The following is a 19,207-nucleotide window of genomic DNA, read 5'->3' on the forward strand; positions in this document are numbered from 1 at the left end:
AAGGAACGCAGTTCCTCACCAGCAACAGAACAAACCTGGATGGAGAATGATTTTGACGAGCTGAGAGAAGAAGGCTTCAGACGATCAAATTACTCTGAGCTACGGGAGGACATTCAAACCAAAGGCAAAGAAGTTGAAAACTTTGAAAAAAATTTAGAGGAATGTATAACTAGAATAACCAATACAGAGAAGTGCTTAAAGGAGCTGATGGACCTGAAAACCAAGGCTCGAGAACTACGTGAAGAATGCAGAAGCCTCAGGAGCCGATGCGATCAACTGGAAGAAAGGGTATCAGCGATGGAAGATGAAATGAATGAAATGAAGCAAGAAGGGAAGTTTAGAGAAAAAAGAATAAACAGAAATGAACAAAGCCTCCAAGAAATATGGGACTATGTGAAAAGACCAAATCTACGTCTGATTGGTGTACCTGAAAGTGATGCGGAGAATGGAACCAAGTTGGAAAACACTCTGCAGGATATTATCCAGGAGAACTTCCCCAATCTAGCAAGGCAGGCCAACATTCAGATTCAGGAAATACAGAGAACGCCACAAAGATACTCCTCGAGAAGAGCAACTCCAAGACACATAATTGTCAGATTCACCAAAGTTGAAATGAAGGAAAAAATGTTAAGGGCAGCCAGAGAGAAAGGTCGGGTTACCCTCAAAGGGAAGCCCATCAGACTAACAGCGGATTTCTCGGCAGAAACCCTACAAGCCAGAAGAGAGTGGGGGCCAATATTCAACATTTTTAAAGAAAAGAATTTTCAACCCAGAATTTCATATCCAGCCAAACTAAGCTTCATAAGTGAAGGAGGAATAAAATACTTTACAGACAAGCAAATGCTGAGAGATTTTGTCACCACCAGGCCTGCCCTAAAAGAGCTCCTGAAGGAAGCGCTAAACATGGAAAGGAACAACCGGTACCAGCCGCTGCAAAATCATGCCAAAATGTAAAGACCATCGAGACTAGGAAGAAACTGCATCAACTAATGAGCAAAATCACCAGCTAACATCATAATGACAGGATCAAATTCACACATAACAATATTGACTTTAAATGTAAATGGACTAAATGCTCCAATTAAAAGACACAGACTGGCAAGTTGGATAAAGAGTCAAGACCCATCAGTGTGCTGTATACAGGAAACCCATCTCACGTGCAGAGACACACATAGGCTCAAAATAAAAGGATGGAGGAAGATCTACCAAGCAAATGGAAAACAAAAAAAGGCAGGGGTTGCAATCCTAGTCTCTGATAAAACAGACTTTAAACCAACAAAGATCAAAAGAGACAAAGAAGGCCATTACATAATGGTAAAGGGATCAATTCAACAAGAGGAGCTAACTATCCTAAATATATATGCACCCAATACAGGAGCACCCAGATTCATAAAGCAAGTCCTGAGTGACCTACAAAGAGACTTAGACTCCCACACATTAATAATGGGAGACTTTAACACCCCACTGTCAACATTAGACAGATCAACGAGACAGAAAGTCAACAAGGATACCCAGGAATTGAACTCAGCTCTGCACCAAGCGGACCTAATAGACATCTACAGAACTCTCCACCCCAAATCAACAGAATATACATTTTTTTCAGCACCACACCACACCTATTCCAAAATTGACCACATAGTTGGAAGTAAAGCTCTCCTCAGCAAATGTAAAAGAACAGAAATTATAACAAACTATCTCTCAGACCACAGTGCAATCAAACTAGAACTCAGGATTAAGAATCTCACTCAAAACCGCTCAACTACATGGAAACTGAACAACCTGCTCCTGAATGACTACTGGGTACATAATGAAATGAAGGCAGAAATAAAGATGTTCTTTGAAACCAACGAGAACAAAGACACAACATACCAGAATCTCTGGGATGCATTCAAAGCAGTGTGTAGAGGGAAATTTATAGCACTAAATGCCCACAAGAGAAAGCAGGAAAGATCCAAAATTGACACCCTAACATCACAATTAAAAGAACTAGAAAAGCAAGAGCAAACACATTCAAAAGCTAGCAGAAGGCAAGAAATAACTAAAATCAGAGCAGAACTGAAGGAAATAGAGACACAAAAAACCCTTCAAAAAATCAATGAATCCAGGAGCTGGTTTTTTGAAAGGATCAACAAAATTGATAGACCGCTAGCAAGACTAATAAAGAAAAAAAGAGAGAAGAATCAAATAGACACAATAAAAAATGATAAAGGGGATATCACCACCGATCCCACAGAAATACAAATTACCATCAGAGAATACTACAAACACCTCTACGCAAATAAACTAGAAAATCTAGAAGAAATGGATACATTCCTCGACACATACACTCTCCCAAGACTAAACCAGGAAGAAGTTGAATCTCTGAATAGACCAATAACAGGAGCTGAAATTGTGGCAATAATCAATAGTTTACCAACCAAAAAGAGTCCAGGACCAGATGGATTCACAGCCGAATTCTACCAGAGGTACAAGGAGGAACTGGTACCATTCCTTCTGAAACTATTCCAATCAATAGAAAAAGAGGGAATCCTCCCTAACTCATTTTATGAGGCCAGCATCATTCTGATACCAAAGCTGGGCAGAGACACAACCAAAAAAGAGAATTTTAGACCAATATCCTTGATGAACATTGATGCAAAAATCCTCAATAAAATACTGGCAAACCGAATCCAGCAGCACATCAAAAAGCTTATCCACCATGATCAAGTGGGCTTCATCCCTGGGATGCAAGGCTGGTTCAATATACGCAAATCAATAAATGTAATCCAGCATATAAACAGAGCCAAAGACAAAAACCACATGATTATCTCAATAGATGCAGAAAAAGCCTTTGACAAAATTCAACAACACTTCATGCTAAAAACTCTCAATAAATTAGGTATTGATGGGACGTATTTCAAAATAATAAGAGCTATCTATGAGAAACCCACAGCCAATATCATACTGAATAGGCAAAAACTAGAAGCATTCCCTTTGAAAACTGGCACAAGACAGGGATGCCCTCTCTCACCGCTCCTATTCAACATAGTGTTGGAAGTTCTGGCCAGGGCAATCAGGCAGGAGAAGGAAATAAAGGGTATTCAATTAGGAAAAGAGGAAGTCAAATTGTCCCTGTTTGCAGACGACATGATTGTTTATCTAGAAAACCCCATTGTCTCAGTCCAAAATCTCCTTAAGCTGATAAGCAACTTCAGCAAAGTCTCAGGATACAAAATCAATGTACAAAAATCACAAGCATTCTTATACACCAAAAACAGACAAACAGAGAGCCAAATCATGAGTGAACTCCCATTCACAATTGCTTCAAAGAGATTAAAATACCTAGGAATCCAACTTACAAGGAATGTGAAGGACCTCTTCAAGGAGAACTACAAACCACTGCTCAAGGAAATAAAAGAGGATACAAACAAATGGAAGAACATTCCATGCTCATGGGTAGGAAGAATCAATATCGTGAAAATGGCCATACTGCCCAAGGTCATTTACAGATTCAATGCCATCCCCATCAAGCTACCAATGACTTTCTTCACAGAATTGGAAAAAACTACTTTAAAGTTCATATGGAACCAAAAAAGAGCCCGCATTGCCAAGTCATTCCTAAGCCAAAAGAACAAAGCTGGAGGCATCACACTACCTGACTTCAAACTATACTACAAGGCTACAGTAACAAAAACAGCATGGTACTGGTATCAAAACAGAGATATAGATCAATGGAACAGAACAGAGCCCTCAGAAATAACGCCGCATGCCTACAACTATCTGATCTTTGACAAACCTGACAAAAACAAGCAATGGGGAAAGGATTCCCTATTTAATAAATGGTGCTGGGAAAACTGGCTAGCCATATGGAGAAAGCTGAAACTGGATCCCTTCCTTACACCTTATACAAAAATCAATTCAAGATGGATTAAAGATTTAAACGTTAGACCTAAAACCATAAAAACCCTAGAAGAAAACCTAGGCATTACCATTCAGGACATAGGCGTGGGCAAGGACTTCATGTCCAAAACACCAAAAGCAATGGCAACAAAAGAAAAAATTGACAAATGGGATCTAATTAAACTAAAGAGCTTCTGCACAGCAAAAGAAACTACCATCAGAGTGAACAGGCAACCTACAACATGGGAGAAAATTTTCACAACCTACTCATCTGACAAAGGGCTAATATCCAGAATCTACAATGAACTCAAACAAATTTACAAGAAAAAAACAAGCAACCCCATCAAAAAGTGGGCGAAGGATATGAACAGACACTTCTCAAAAGAAGACATTTATGCAGCCAAAAAACACATGAAAAAATGCTCATCATCACTGGCCATCAGAGAAATGCAAATCAAAACCACTATGAGATATCATCTCACACCAGTTAGAATGGCAATCATTAAAAAGTCAGGAAACAACAGGTGCTGGAGAGGATGTGGAGAAATAGGAACACTTTTACACTGTTGGTGGAATTGTAAACTAGTTCAACCATTGTGGAAGTCAGTGTGGCGATTCCTCAGGGATCTAGAACTAGAAATACCATTTGACCCAGCCATCCCATTACTGGGTATATACCCAAAGGACTATAAATCATGCTGCTATAAAGACACATGCACACGTATGTTTATTGCGGCATTATTCACAATAGCAAAGACTTGGAACCAACCCTAATGTCCAACAATGATAGACTGGATTAAGAAAATGTGGCACATATACACCATGGAATACTATGCAGCCATAAAAAATGATGAGTTCATGTCCTTTGTAGGGACATGGATGAAATTGGAAACCATCATTCTCAGTAAACTATCGCAAGAACAAAAAACCAAACACCGCATATTCTCACTCATAGGTGGGAATTGAACAATGAGATCACATGGACACAGGAAGGGGAATATCACACTCTGGGGACTGTTGTGGGGTGGGGGGAGGGGGGAGAGATAGCATTGGGAGATATACCTAATGCTAGATGACGAGTTAGTGGGTGCAGCGCACCAGCATGGCACATGTATACATATATAACTAACCTGCACAATGTGCACAGGTACCCTAAAACTTAAAGTATAATAAAAAAAAAAAAAAGAGGTGGAGAAAAAAAAAAGAAAAAAAAAAAAGAAATACTGCTCTGCTATCTTTTGACTGTGATAGTATGATAAAGAAATAGGAGTTACCCAGATTTTAATTCCTCTGATAATTTATCTTTAATTTTGAGATGGGAAGAGCAAAAGAAAATTTCTATACTATGAAAGATATAAAATAGCCAGAGTATATCTTATAGAGTGTTTTTGCTTCTTTTATTTATCTGAAATAAAGTGAGACATTGTTGTCTCCTACCTCAGCTATTTTTTAACATCTGTATTTCTTTATCTTGTATGCCATTGATTAACAGTCTGTTTTGTTATTCAGCAACTTCTATTTTCCATGTCTGCTCTGACATCTCTCATATTCCCTTTCATCTTTCAGTTCTTTTCTTATGTCCCACCATGTTCCACCAGTCTGACTTTCTGCAGCACTGAATTTGCTGTCTAATGTTTTCAGAAATTATGTGCATTGGTCAACAGCAGAATTCTACCTTTTTCTTCCAGAACTCTCATATTCTCTTTTATCAATGAAAATAGATAGCTGTTATTTTCTAAAAACCATTATGAATCTCTCCTGCACAAAATCCATTTCAAGTCTTGTTATCTGAATATTAGGAAAATTATCTCAGGAAGTACAACGAAACAAAAAAAAAGTCAATTATCTCGTTCCAGTCATAAGTAAATACAAATGAGAAAGGAAAAGAGGAAAATAAGCAAACAAAGAGGCTGATCATCTTCTCTTGTATACATCTTGTATGCATTATTATAAAGTTACTATTTTTAATTCAATTAAATTTAATTCAGTGGGCATGTCACTGAAGGATAGGCACACTCTCAGTGCTGAAAATCAAGTCTAAGTCCTAACCACTTCTAGATTTTATCTACAGATTAGGCATTGGAATGATTTATCCCATCCCATCATGCAATACCAGGTTTATACACAGAAGTTCAGAGCCAGAGTTTTGATGGGCCTGCCCTCAATTCTTTCTCCATTGAGGAAGAAGTAGTGTGTTTGTTTTATATTTCACAATTATTCACTCTCCCACCATATTTCCTATAAGAAGTTTCCACATCCTTGCCATTGCCATGTGACTTACTTTGGCCAATGAAATGTGCTCAGTGACTCACATACACCATGACTGGGCAGAAGTTGTAAAAGGCCTTGTAAGTCTCCACCATTCGAATGGTACATCCCAGACAGGTGTTGCTCCTTCAGCCTGGAATCCAGAAGAAGACATGTGGAACAGAACTATAGCCAGGGGCAGAGAACAGCCTGGAGCCACTGAGATCTAGGGGTGTGTGTTAGCAGAGCAAAGCTGACCAGCACTGTTAGGTTTGGAGTTGTATTCGTTTGCTAGGGTTAACATAAAATGTTCCACAAACTGGGTGGCTTAAACAAGAAAAAATCGTTTCTCACCCTTCTAGAGGCCAGAAATCTGAGATCAAGGTGATCAAGTATCAGCAGGATTGATTCCTTTTGAGAGCTGTGAAGGAGAACTCTGTTCCGTGCCTCTTCGTTAGCTCCTGGTGGTTTGCTAGAAATTTTTGACCGCCTTGGCTTGTAGATGGATCACCCTGAGCTCCGCTTTCATATTCACCTGGAATTCTGTCTGCATGTCTATCTCTGTGTTCAATTTCCCCTTTTACTAGGACACCGGTCCTATTGGACTACAGTCCACCCTAACGACTTCATCTTAACTTGATCATCTGCAAAGATCTAATTTCTAACTAAGGTCATATTCACAGGTACAAAATGTTAGGATTTCAACATCCTTTTAAAGGATATAATTCAACATCCAGCACAGGAGGACATCAGATTAACAAGAGGCCAAGTAAGGATCTTCAGCTTTAGCCAGCAGCAACCTTCTCATACCTATGTTTTAGTCAAGCAGTACCAAGTTTGGGGCTGGAGAGCAGCAGGTTAGCTATTGCAAATATTTTTACCAGTGAAGTAATTTTTCTCTGGATAAATGATTGCCTATGCTTTTCCTTGAGAAATTAGAAGGGAAAAATCTACTGGTGCTTTTCCTAATTCAACTATCTTTCTAGACATCATCCAATAGAGATTATTGTCAGGAACAATTTTCTGTAGACATCAATCAAATTAAAAAGAAGTAATAGCAAACATAATGGTATAATTTCTACTTTCAAATATCTAGTAGGAATGTTTAAGACAGCCATCAATGATCATTATGAAGTAACTTTTAGTAACTGAGCCAACATTTCATAATGCCCTGCATTCATTCATGCACACAAACACACACACACACACACACACACACACACAAACAGAGTCATTGAATTAGTGGTGGTAGTCAACCCAAATTAAGTAGAAGTCTGTATTAACTTATAGCTTTGGTGCCAGCTAAAGGTAATAATAACAGAAACCCTCAAAGTTATCAATTTTCTGTTTTATTTTTATTTGGCATGTATTCTTTATTTTCTGCCTGCATTTCCAAAGTTTCATTACATTAGACTCATATTTAATAAGACTGAAATTTTAGTGGTTGTAGAAGCAAATGGTTGTAGAGTAGTAAGTGAATAAATTGATATAAGATCAGTTTTCTAAAGCATGTGATTTTCAGCTTAATCAATTATTATTCTCTGTGTCCACATTAATTTCTAGGCCTATTATTATTAAAATACTCTTGATTAAATAAATTGAGCTGATACTTATACAAATACTAATTATGGTTTAAGCCAAATTTATATAAACATTTCTACTGGGTTTACACATACTACATTATATGGAATATTCTGACATCAAATTTGTATTCTACTATTAAATATAACTCAATTTTAAAATACTTCGCACTGGTCTGAAATCACAGGAACTGTTACTTCTGCCATGGTTAAGTGAAATGTATTATGCCATTTACGTGGTTTCCACAGCTATGGGACCTAGCAGATAATTAGGTGTTAGAAAAAATCAGAGACTTAGTTCCAAGGCGCCTCTTCTACTGTGCAGAAAGATTGGCAGCACCAATTCCATTAGCCAGAGGCCACATTAAGTCTGAAATTTCAAATGCAGTCAGGGTGGCTGTGTCTCCAGTGGTTGTAAATGGTCATTGACATTCAGACAGATAGTCATATTTTTAGCATTTATTTACCTTTCTTTATTCTTTACCTTCAATATGACTCTCATTGCTCAAAGCAGCTAGGAAAACAAAAGGGATGGGGTTAAAGAGTGATAATGCTTCAGCAAGAATGAGGGTTGAGCAATCATGCATGACTGTATGTAATGTCTAAAAGGTTACAATGCAGTTATCTTTCAGGATTATTTTCTGTATATACCAAATTGATTGTCATGTCATTGAGTAGAATTTTCATTTATTTTATTATTTTTTTTGCAAGCTGCTACCTGAACCCAATATTTTATATCCATCTTATAACCGGGAGAGAGATTCATTTGTCAGGGATAGTATAAGAAATAAAAGATGGATAAAGATTCAGAAGCAAAATAAAAAAGAAAGGAAGATGAAAACAAACTCAGGATTCGGAATCCCGGCAATGCAAACCAATATAAAGGAGATTGTGGGGGTGACCATGAGGGCAAATACTTGAACTCAATCTGAGACAAAGCTTCCTCATATGCCTTCTGGAGATCCAAATACAATCTGTCAAAATTATATTATTAAAATGAGATAAATGCCTTATGTAAACAGGATGAAAGTGGCTCATACAAATGGGGAAGCAAAGCAGAGAATGGTGTACAGAATCTTGGTGAATGTCTGCTGTCTCCAGGATGATGTCATGGCTATAAAATAAAATTTATTGTGATACTGTTTCAATGAGATTAAGGAGTCTAGCGCGAGTTCAGAGCACCCTCTGGCCTGCTGAGTTTGTCTGTAATGTATGGTTAAGAGTCATACAAGAAATGCTAGAGCTATCATTTAGGTTGTGAACCATCAAAAGTTTCTGTGGATTATATTAATGTTGAATGGATAGACATACCCCTTTGGGGTGGCAGCAACAAAGCTATAGCAATGAAGGAAGAAGCCTGTCCACATACACGTCTCCTAAGACCATCTCTATGTGGCTCTGAATCTTAGTCAGGCACTGGTATTCATGAGCACCTGGATGAATGCTCACTAGAGACCTTCCTGGGCAAGACTGCCTAACTCATTCCCAAATAATGCAGCCTGGGAAACAAGACACCTAACTGCTTATTTCAGGAACCCATCAAATCCAGATCCTCCTCAACTTACAATGGAGTTAAGTTGTGATAAACTCATTGTAATTCACGATAAACTCATTGGAAATTGAAAATACTGTAAGTTGAAAATGCATTTAATATGCCTAACCTACCAAACATCATAATTCAGCCTTGCCTACCTTAAACATGCTCAGAACACTTGCATTTCTTACAGTTGGGCAAAACCATCCAGCACAAAGCTTATTTTATAATGAAGTATTGAGTTATCTTGTGTAATTTATTGAATATTATACTGAAAGTAATAAATAGGATGGTTGTAGGGGTGCTTGAAATACAGTTTCTACTAAATATATATTACTTTCACACCATCGTAAAGTCAAAAAGTCGTAAGTCGAGCCATCATAAGCCAGGGACCATCTGTATGCAATAGAGAACACTCAAAAACTTCCAATACCTTTTTGGCATCATGCAGACAAGTTGAATAGACTGAACATGGCCTAGGTATTTCATTTTTTGGCATCCAAATTTAATTTCTCAAGGTTGATACCCCGGTAGTTCTATCATATTTGCTACAGAGATACTCAAACCAGAGGTCTACATGAGGATGCATTTATCAAGTACATGAGCATATTATCAATATGGAGGATAGTTGTGCTTAATTTCCTTTATTCGTTACCCACTGGGAGATGGTGGAGTCACTGTGTAGGCCAAAAATAATAATACTTCGTGACTAGGCTTGTCTCCATTTGGAAGAAACTTCTTTAATTCAGGGTCACTGGACTACATAGAAAAGGTTTTAGTCACACTCCTGATCTAGCTTCATGAAGTCATTTGTTCCACCAAGTTTGTCAGGAAGCTTGATAGTAGATTTCTTGAATGATGATTGAGATGAGACTGGCATAATCTCAACATATTTAGTCCATCATTCTTCTAGTTATTATGTTTGTATGTTTGTATCTGTGGAATTTTGGGAACTTAGATGTAGTTTCAGAAAATGGGGACTTGGTGAGATCTTGGGCTCTATAGCTTCAATTATGGAATTTATTGGCATTCATCTTACAAATAGAACATTTGTTCAGGGTATCAGCCTGAGATACAATTCTATTGCAGGGCAGACAGGTGGACAGGTATAGGTAATGTAGGCAGCAAAACTGAAGTCAAGAATAATGCATGGGTCTTCTAAATAATAATGAGATAGTATATCAGCAAGCAAAAGCTCTATGAGTGAGAGGTAACATGGTCAGTAGACGTTGAGCAGCAAGAGCTTATCGATGTGATAGAGGGTCACTTGTGTGATATTTTGGGTAATGATTGCAGCATGAGATCTGCAGTGTAAGCTTTCATAGAAGAAGCTTTGAACATGATGGGGAGCAGGTAGACATGCTAATGCCCCTCCTTAGGAGTTAGTACAACTACCCTGCAAATGTATAAAAATGGCTCCAGGTGGTGGAAGAGTGGGACTGCAGAATGAGCTCTAGACTAGACCAGTTCTGTATTGCGTGGATTTTTATTTTTCTATAGTGAGGGAAGTACCTCTTGAACCATACAATCTGCCTTACCACAAATTGCATATAGGTGTCCTCCGTTGATTTGCCATCACTTGCAGTGGGCATACCTTATAAACGCCAACAGGGAGGAGGAATGTGTGTTCTACTCCATCTCCCTTGGATAGGAATTTGCCACACCTTCATGTTCCTGGCAACCGAACCACACACTTCTGACTGTCCTTCACAGGAGAGTGGGCAGTCCCTATCCAGGCTCCTACCTAGCTTCTCATTCCTGTCAGTTCAGAAAACCTGGAGGTTAATAATAGCAGTAAGAGCAATACTTATAATAAAAGCAATACCTGTTATTGGAAGCTTACTATGTACCATACCAATCACTGTGCTAAGAGCTTCACATATATTTTCTTACTTAATGATCACAAAAATATTTCATGAAATTAAATACAATTGTAATCTCAGGAATACGAGACTTAGTGAAACAACTTCCCTGAAGTCTCACATCTAGTAAATAGTAGGTAAGAATCGAAACTCAGTTCTGTCAGATGCCAAAGGCCACAGTCTCAAACATGCTCAGGAGATATATACACACACACAAACATACGTTTCTGCATATACATATATACATACACAGACGAGAGAGAGATTATTCTTAGAAAAGGGATTTTGCATGGCTCTCTAATTACCTACTAAATGTCAAATCTCCCCTTCTCCTTTATTAACCAAAACCTTGATTTTGGTGGAGTGCCAATTTGTCCAACTAAAAATCTTCCTTTTCCAGCCATTCTTGTAGCTGTAGATGATCCTGTGACCCAGTTGTGACAAAGGAAACATAATTGGGAATCTCACAGAAATTTCTCCATGAGTTTTTCACACTCCTATAATAGTTCCTGCCCCTTCCTCTTTCCTGTTTCTATTTTCATTCAGGCTAGGATATGAACCTGATGCTTGGAGGTATAGAACCATTCAGAGACCCACACACTAAGGATAGTAGAGTAGGAAAATGGAAGAAATCTGAGTCTTAATGACATCACAGCATCACTGAATTTTTATCTATTTATGGCTGAGTACATTCCTTACTGATATGAATATTAATAAATACTAGTTATGTATCTTATAGTTCAAATTTTGTGAATTAAAAGCTCTTCTCTCTTAATTCTTATTATACTGGGGTCATCTTTGGTAGTGGGCACCTCTAGAATACACAATAGTCCTCACAAACTTCAAAACTTTTCTATATAGGTCTCATTGCAGTTAAAACACCGACACAATTTCGCACAAAAGACTTCCATGTTCCAGGCACTTAACAGCATTGGTGCTACAACTTGATTAGTTTAAGTAAATTATGGGGGTGGGGAGATTATGATAGCTTCTACTGCATTCCAGCCAATTTGCACATTTTCCTAGAATTATTTTAAATATTGTTATCACCCAAACACCTGCTGCTATGTAGGCAGGGAAGCAAGGCAAAAACAAGTGAGGAAGCTAAACATACTAAATTAAAAGCAAATGTGCACAATCCCTAAATACGGGATACAAATCATAGCTTTTAAATTTGAAGGGCAGTACACTTGGTTACTAACCAGTCTCTAAGTCTCTATAAGTACTCAGACCCAGATGAGAAGAAAAAAATAATCCTGATAGTTTCTGTATTGTTTTCTCTTATTTTCACTCTATGCTTTCTATAGAATGAAAACATTTTACAGGGTTCATTCTTATTGCCTTTCTTCTTTTTTCAGCAAACTCAGCTGTGACTGACGTTATAGCCAAAATTTTGCCCAAAACATCTATTAAGCTTCTTTACTCAAAAGCAACACAAATACAAAATCATAGTGTATTAGCCTGTTCTCATGCTACTATAAAGAACTGCCAGAGACTGGGTAATTTATAAAGGAAAGGGTTTAGTTGACTCAGAGTTCCACATGGCTGGGAAGGCATCAGGAAACTTGCAATCATGGTAGAAGGGGAAGCAAACATGTCCTTCTTCACATGGCAGCAGAAGAGAGAAGGAGTGCCAGCAGGCAAAAATAAAACCATCAAATCTCATAAGAACTCACTCGCTATCACGACAACGGCATGGGGGAAACCCGGCTCCATGATTCAATTACCTCCCACTAGGTCCCTCCCACAATATGTGAGGATTATGGGGATTATAATTCAAGATGAGATTTTCGCTGGGGACACAGCCAAACCATATCACATAGGTAGTAAGGAAAAATGATATTAAATATAACTTTATGTGATTTAAACATTAAAAATTGTTGATTTTTTAAAATTTGATGATTCAGTGGAAGGAGGTGGGAAGTGGGGAGAACGACTTAGAGCTTCCAACATGAAGAATTTAAGGCTGGTTCTTAGAATAAATATCACATCTCCAAAGTTCTTTTGTAACTCCTAACACTGGCCACTTCCTTCTTATTTGAGTTTGGGAGAAAGGAATCAAAGGAGAAAGAAACCAAAATCCAAACTTCAGTTTCTTCATGACCACCCTTTAAATAGTGATAGCGAATTTTATTAACTACTTTGCCAAGGTCAAGTTGGTGCCTGATTATTTCAAAAGGCCAACAGAGCAGGGAACAGGACCATCTTCTCAAAGGTCATGCACAGCTATTCTGGGAGATTGTGTTGCATGTGGTATGCAACTGGGGAAGAGGAAGTCAGTAGGATGCTGGGAGGTGCGGACAGGGCAATAAGAACGAAAGTAAAGGTAAAACGTTTTCACCTGTTGCCATAAGCAGAAAAAACACACAAGGACAGAGAATCATCTATGGAGTATTTTTTTTCAATTTTTATTATACATTTATAGAATGCCTGCTGTATTGGATAAAAATGCTATACTGCCGCTTGAACCTACAATAAATATCGACAATATTTTTTAAAGCATATAATAGTGGAAAGGTATTTTTGAATGAAACTTGAATCATCAAGTGGCTGGGATTATATTGGTTATATATTGGTGGCTACTGTGCAGGTTGTATGAACTTAAGCATGGAGCTTGTCTGCCCTGTGAAGAAAAGCAATAACAAAAATTCAAGCCCAGTAGTGTTGCATTCTCCATGCCAACTCAACTCCTAGGAGAATGGTGTCAATGAGTCACAAGGCACCAAATGTGGTTCTTTGAAAATCATTGCAAACCCAGAGGGACAAGTTGGGGAAAAATACCATTATAAATTGTATGTTCTAGGCAGAAAATCAGATGTAGGCAGCATTATATAAATCCTCTAAATTTAGGAAATCTAAAAACTTGCTTATGAAATCACCTCCTGGAAACTGGTTTTTACCTACATGTAATGATCTCTCTATTTCTTACGATTTTGGTTTACTTTTGTTTTTCTGGAAGAATTGAGGGAGTAAGTACAGATATCCTGGGACTGGATCCAATCTTTTACCCTTCTGAGCATACTAAGACCTGATATTTTGAACTTGTTTTTTATTTACAATTAAGGAGACCTTTGAATTACAGATCCAGTCTACTGTCTACCAGAAATTAGAGAAAAACACTTTGAGGCATGGTTAGAAAATGTCATAGGGCCAATAACAAGCCAATGATCCCTGCTTTCTTTGTATCCTTGTGTAATGTTCTCTCCTTGAGTGTGGACTGAGCCTAGGGACTCCCTTCTACTGAATAGAATATGACAAAGTAACGTGGTGTCAATTTTGAAGTTGGGTTACAAAAAGACAATGGCTTCCATCTTTGGAAGCCTCTCTTACTGTTGTGTTCACTTGGTCTATGGGAAGCCAGCTGCCATTATATGAACAGCTTTATGATGAGTCCTACATGATGAGGAATTCCTATCTCCAATCAACATCCAAGGAAGACCAGAGGTCTGCCCATAGCCATGTGAGAAAGTTGGGAAACAGATTTTCCTCCACTTAAGCCTAAGGACTGCAGCTTGGCTGCCACCTGATTGCAGCTCAAAGGCAGATGCTTAGTCAGAGGCACCCAGCTAAGCTACACTTGACTCCCAGACCTTGGAAACTGTGACATAATAAATGTTGTTTTAAGCTGCTCAGTTTTCAGGTAAGTTGTCATACATCACAAGGTAACTAATACAATTTTTATGGATTCAAAGCCTCAAAGGCTGACATATGCTACAGAGAAGATAAGGTTATACAGAGTCCAAATTCAGAGTTAATTATAGACTCAAATCTACTCACTTGGACTTCCAGTTCACTAGTGAGTTATATCTCCACCCTGAAGAATATACCCTACAAGGAAATAGTAGGGATTCAGGTCAAAGAGCCATTAGAACTGATTTGTCTTTAGTTCCTATGTAGTTCCTTTAATAGTGAGTTCTCCATCAGGAACATAGAACATGGCCTACAGAATGAGAGATGCATGGTTCAAGTCTAGGAACAGAGGATAGCAGCTGGCTATAACTGGCTTGGACAGTCTACTATGCATATTTCTCCCACCCTCATACTCAGTATAGTGAAGTTGGTAGCTTGAAATTGACTATGATGAAAGCATTTACACCAAGAAAACTGGCAAATGCTACAAATCAAATTTTTTTTCAGAATCAACTATTGAACGTTTACCAGCACACCACTATTTATAACCAAGAACTACTGATTTTCGTAGACATTATCACAGACCCAAGGAACTACCCAAATTTTATTTCTGGTGAAATGAATCAGGACTAAGGAAAAGAAGAAGGTGATCATGGTTGTCCTATGGAAAAGGGCAAAATGAGTAGATGAGTTGGGATTGAACACATCAGTGCAGACATGGGGAGCCTAAGTTGATGCAAGTGTACCTCAGCCTCTTGAACTCAGATTCATATGAGCAAGATCCTAGTAGCTACTGTTATAACCAATTAGTAGACATGGAAAGTAAGAACTAGTGTTTCGCAGCTCCAAGAGAAAGAAAGAGAGAATAATTCACCTTTCCTTTGTTTTTATTCTAGCCCCCACCCAATTACATGGTGCCCCCTCACACTGAAAGAAAATCTCCCTTAGTATAATCGGATTCACATGCGAATCTCCACTGGAAACATCCTCACAGACACACCAGAAAATAATGCTTTCTAAGTTCTCTAGGTATTTCTTAATCCAGTCAAGCTGACACCTAAAATTAACCATCACAATGGCTAAGGTAAAAGATTCATTACTAAAACTGGGGAGACATCTGGGCACAAATTGAAGCAAAAATTAAAGAATTCCATTCAAGATGTTTTATAGGAGCAATTGTAAAGCCCACTGCACAAGAAGTAGGCTATACAAAATAACTCAACACAAAATATCTAATGTCTTTAGATTTCTATTTACTGGAAGTAAGAATGCAACACAATGTCACATTCACCTCTGAAGCCATCAGAATGTGGAACACATTTTCTAAGGTTCATGGTTCCCACCATTTGGGGTCCTCACTAGTGAATTTTCATGAGCAACAGTGATGCACAAACCAAATAAACATAAGGCTACTTTTCAAAAATCAAATTGTCATCTACAGAACTCTCCACCCCAAATCAACAGAATATACATTCTTTTCAGCACCACACCACACCTATTCCAAAATTGACCACATACTTGGAAGTAAAGCTCTCCTCAGCAAATGCAAAAGAACAGAAATTATAACAAACCGTCTCTCAGACCACAGTGCAATCAAACTAGAACTCAGGATTAAGAAACTCACTCAAAACCGCTCAACTATATGGAAACTGAACAACCTGCTCCTGAATGACTTCTGGGTACATAACAAAATGAAGGCAGAAATAAAGATGTTCTTTGAAACCAACGAGAACAAAGACACAACATACCAGAATCTCTGGGACACATTCAAAGCAGTGTGTAGAGGGAAATTTATAGCACTAAATGCCCACAAGAGAAAGCAGGAAAGATCTAAAATTGACACCCTAATATCACAATTAAAAGAACTAGAGAAGCAAGAGCAAACACATTCAAAAGCTAGCAGAAGACAAGAAATAACTAAGATCAGAGCAGAACTGAAGGAAACAGAAACACAACACTTCAAAAAATCAATGAATCCAGGGGCTGTTTTTTTTAAAAGATCAACAAAATTGATAGACCACTAGCAAGACTAATAAAGAAGAAATGAGAGGAGAATCAAATAGATGCAATAAAAAATGATAAAGGGGATATCACCACTGATCCCACAGAAATACAAACTACCATCAGAGAGTACTACAAACACCTCTATGCAAATAAACTGGAAAATCCAGAAGAAATGGATAAATTCCTCGACACATAAACTCTCCCAAGACTAAACAAGGAAGAAGTTGAATCTCTGAATAGACCAATAACAGGAGCTGAAATTGTGGCAATAATCAATAGCTTAGCAACGAAAAAGAGTCCAGACCAGATGGATTCACAGCTGAATTCTACCAGAGGTACAAGGAGGAACTGGTACCATTCCTTCTGAAACTATTCCAATCAACAGAAAAAGAGGGAATCCTCCCTAACTCATTTTATGAGGCCACCATCATCCTGATACCAAAGCCTGGCAGAGACACAACAAAAAAAGAGAATTTTAGACCAATATCCGTGATGAATATCAATGCAAAAATCCTCAATAAAATATTGGCAAACCGAATCCAGCAGCACATCAAAAAGCTTATGCACCATGATAAGTGGGCTTCATCCCTGGGATGCAAGGCTGGTTCAATATATGCAAATCAATAAATGTAATCCAGCATATAAACAGAACCAAAGACAAAAACCACATGATTATCTCAATAGATGCAGAAAAGGCCTTTGACAAAATTCAACAACCCTTCAGGCTAAAAACTCTCAATAAATTAGGTATTGACAGGACATATCTCAAAATAATAAGAGCTATCTATGACAAACCCACAGCCAATATCATACTGAATGGGCAAAAACTGGAAGCATTCCCTTTGGAAACTGGAACAAGACAGGGATGCCCTCTCTCACCACTCCTATTCAACATAGTGTTGCAAGTTCAGGCTAGGGCAATCAGGCAGGAGAAGGAAATAAAGGGTATTCAATTAGGAAAAGAGGAAGTCAAATTGTCCCTGTTTGCAGATGGCATGATTGTATATTTAGAAAACCCCATCATCTCAGCCCAAAATCTCCTTAAGCTGATAAGCAACTTCAGCAAAGTCTCAGGATACAAAATCAATGTACAAAAACCACAAGCATTCTTATACACCAATAACAAACAAACAGAGAGCCAAATCATGAGTGAACTCCCATTCACAATTGCTTCAAAGAGAATAAAATACCTAGGAATCCAACTTACAAGGGATGTGAAGGACCTCTTCAAGGAGAACTACAAACCACTGCTTAATGAAATGAAAGAGGATACAAACAAATGGAAGAACATTCCATGCTCATGGGTAGGAAGAATCAATATGATGAAAATGGCCATACTGCCCAAGGTAATTTATAGATTCAATGCCATCCCCATCAAGCTACCAATGACCTTCTTCACAGAATTGGAAAAAACTACTTTAAAGTTCATATGGAACCAAAAAAGAGCCTGCATCGCCAAGTCAATCCTAAGCCAAAAGAACAAAGCTGGAGGCATCACGCTACCTGACTTCAAACTATACTACAAGGCTACAGTAACCAAAATAGCATGGTACTGGTACCAGAACAGAGATATAGATCAATGGAACAGAAAAGAGCTCTCAGAAATAACGCCTCATATCTACAACTATCTGATCTTTGACAAACCTGACAAAAACAAGCAATGGGGAAAGGATTCCCTATTTAATAAATGGTGCTGGGAAAACTGGCTAGCCATATGGAGAAAGCTGAAACTGGATCCCTTCCTTACAACTTATATAAAAATTAATTCAAGATGGATTAAAGACTTAAATGTTAGACCTAAAACCATAAAAACCCTAGAAGAAAACCTAGGCAATACCATTCAGGACATAGGCATGGGCAAGGACTTCATGTCTAAAACACCAAAAGCAATGGCAACAAAAGCCAAAATTGACAAATGGGATCTAATTAAACTAAAAAGCTTCTGCACAGCAAAAGAAACTACCATCAGAGTGAACAGGCAACCTACAGAATGGGAGAAAATTTTTGCAATCTACTCATCTGAAAAAGGGTTAATATCCAGAATCTACAATGAACTCAAACAAATTTACAGGAAAAAAACAAACAATCCCATCAAAAAGTGGGTGAAAGACATGAACAGACACTTCTCAAAAGAAGACATTTATGCAGCCAAAAGACACATGAAAAAATGCTCATCATCAATGGCCATCAGAGAAATGCAAATCAAAACCACAATGAGATACCATCTCACACCAGTTAGAATGGCGATCATTAAAAAGTCAGGAAACAACAGGTGCTGGAGAGGATGTGGAGAAATAGGAACACTTTTACACTGTTGGTGGGACTGTAAACTAGTTCAACCATTGTGGAAGTCAGTGTGGCGATTCCTCAGGGATCTAGAACTAGAAATACCATTTGACCCAGCCATCCCATTATTGGGTATATACCCAAAGGATTATAAATCATGCTGCTATAAAGACACATGCACACTT

The sequence above is a fragment of the Gorilla gorilla genome, chromosome 2, assembly GCF_029281585.2.
Source record: "Gorilla gorilla gorilla isolate KB3781 chromosome 2, NHGRI_mGorGor1-v2.1_pri, whole genome shotgun sequence".
NCBI classification, from domain to species: Eukaryota; Metazoa; Chordata; class Mammalia; order Primates; family Hominidae; genus Gorilla; species Gorilla gorilla.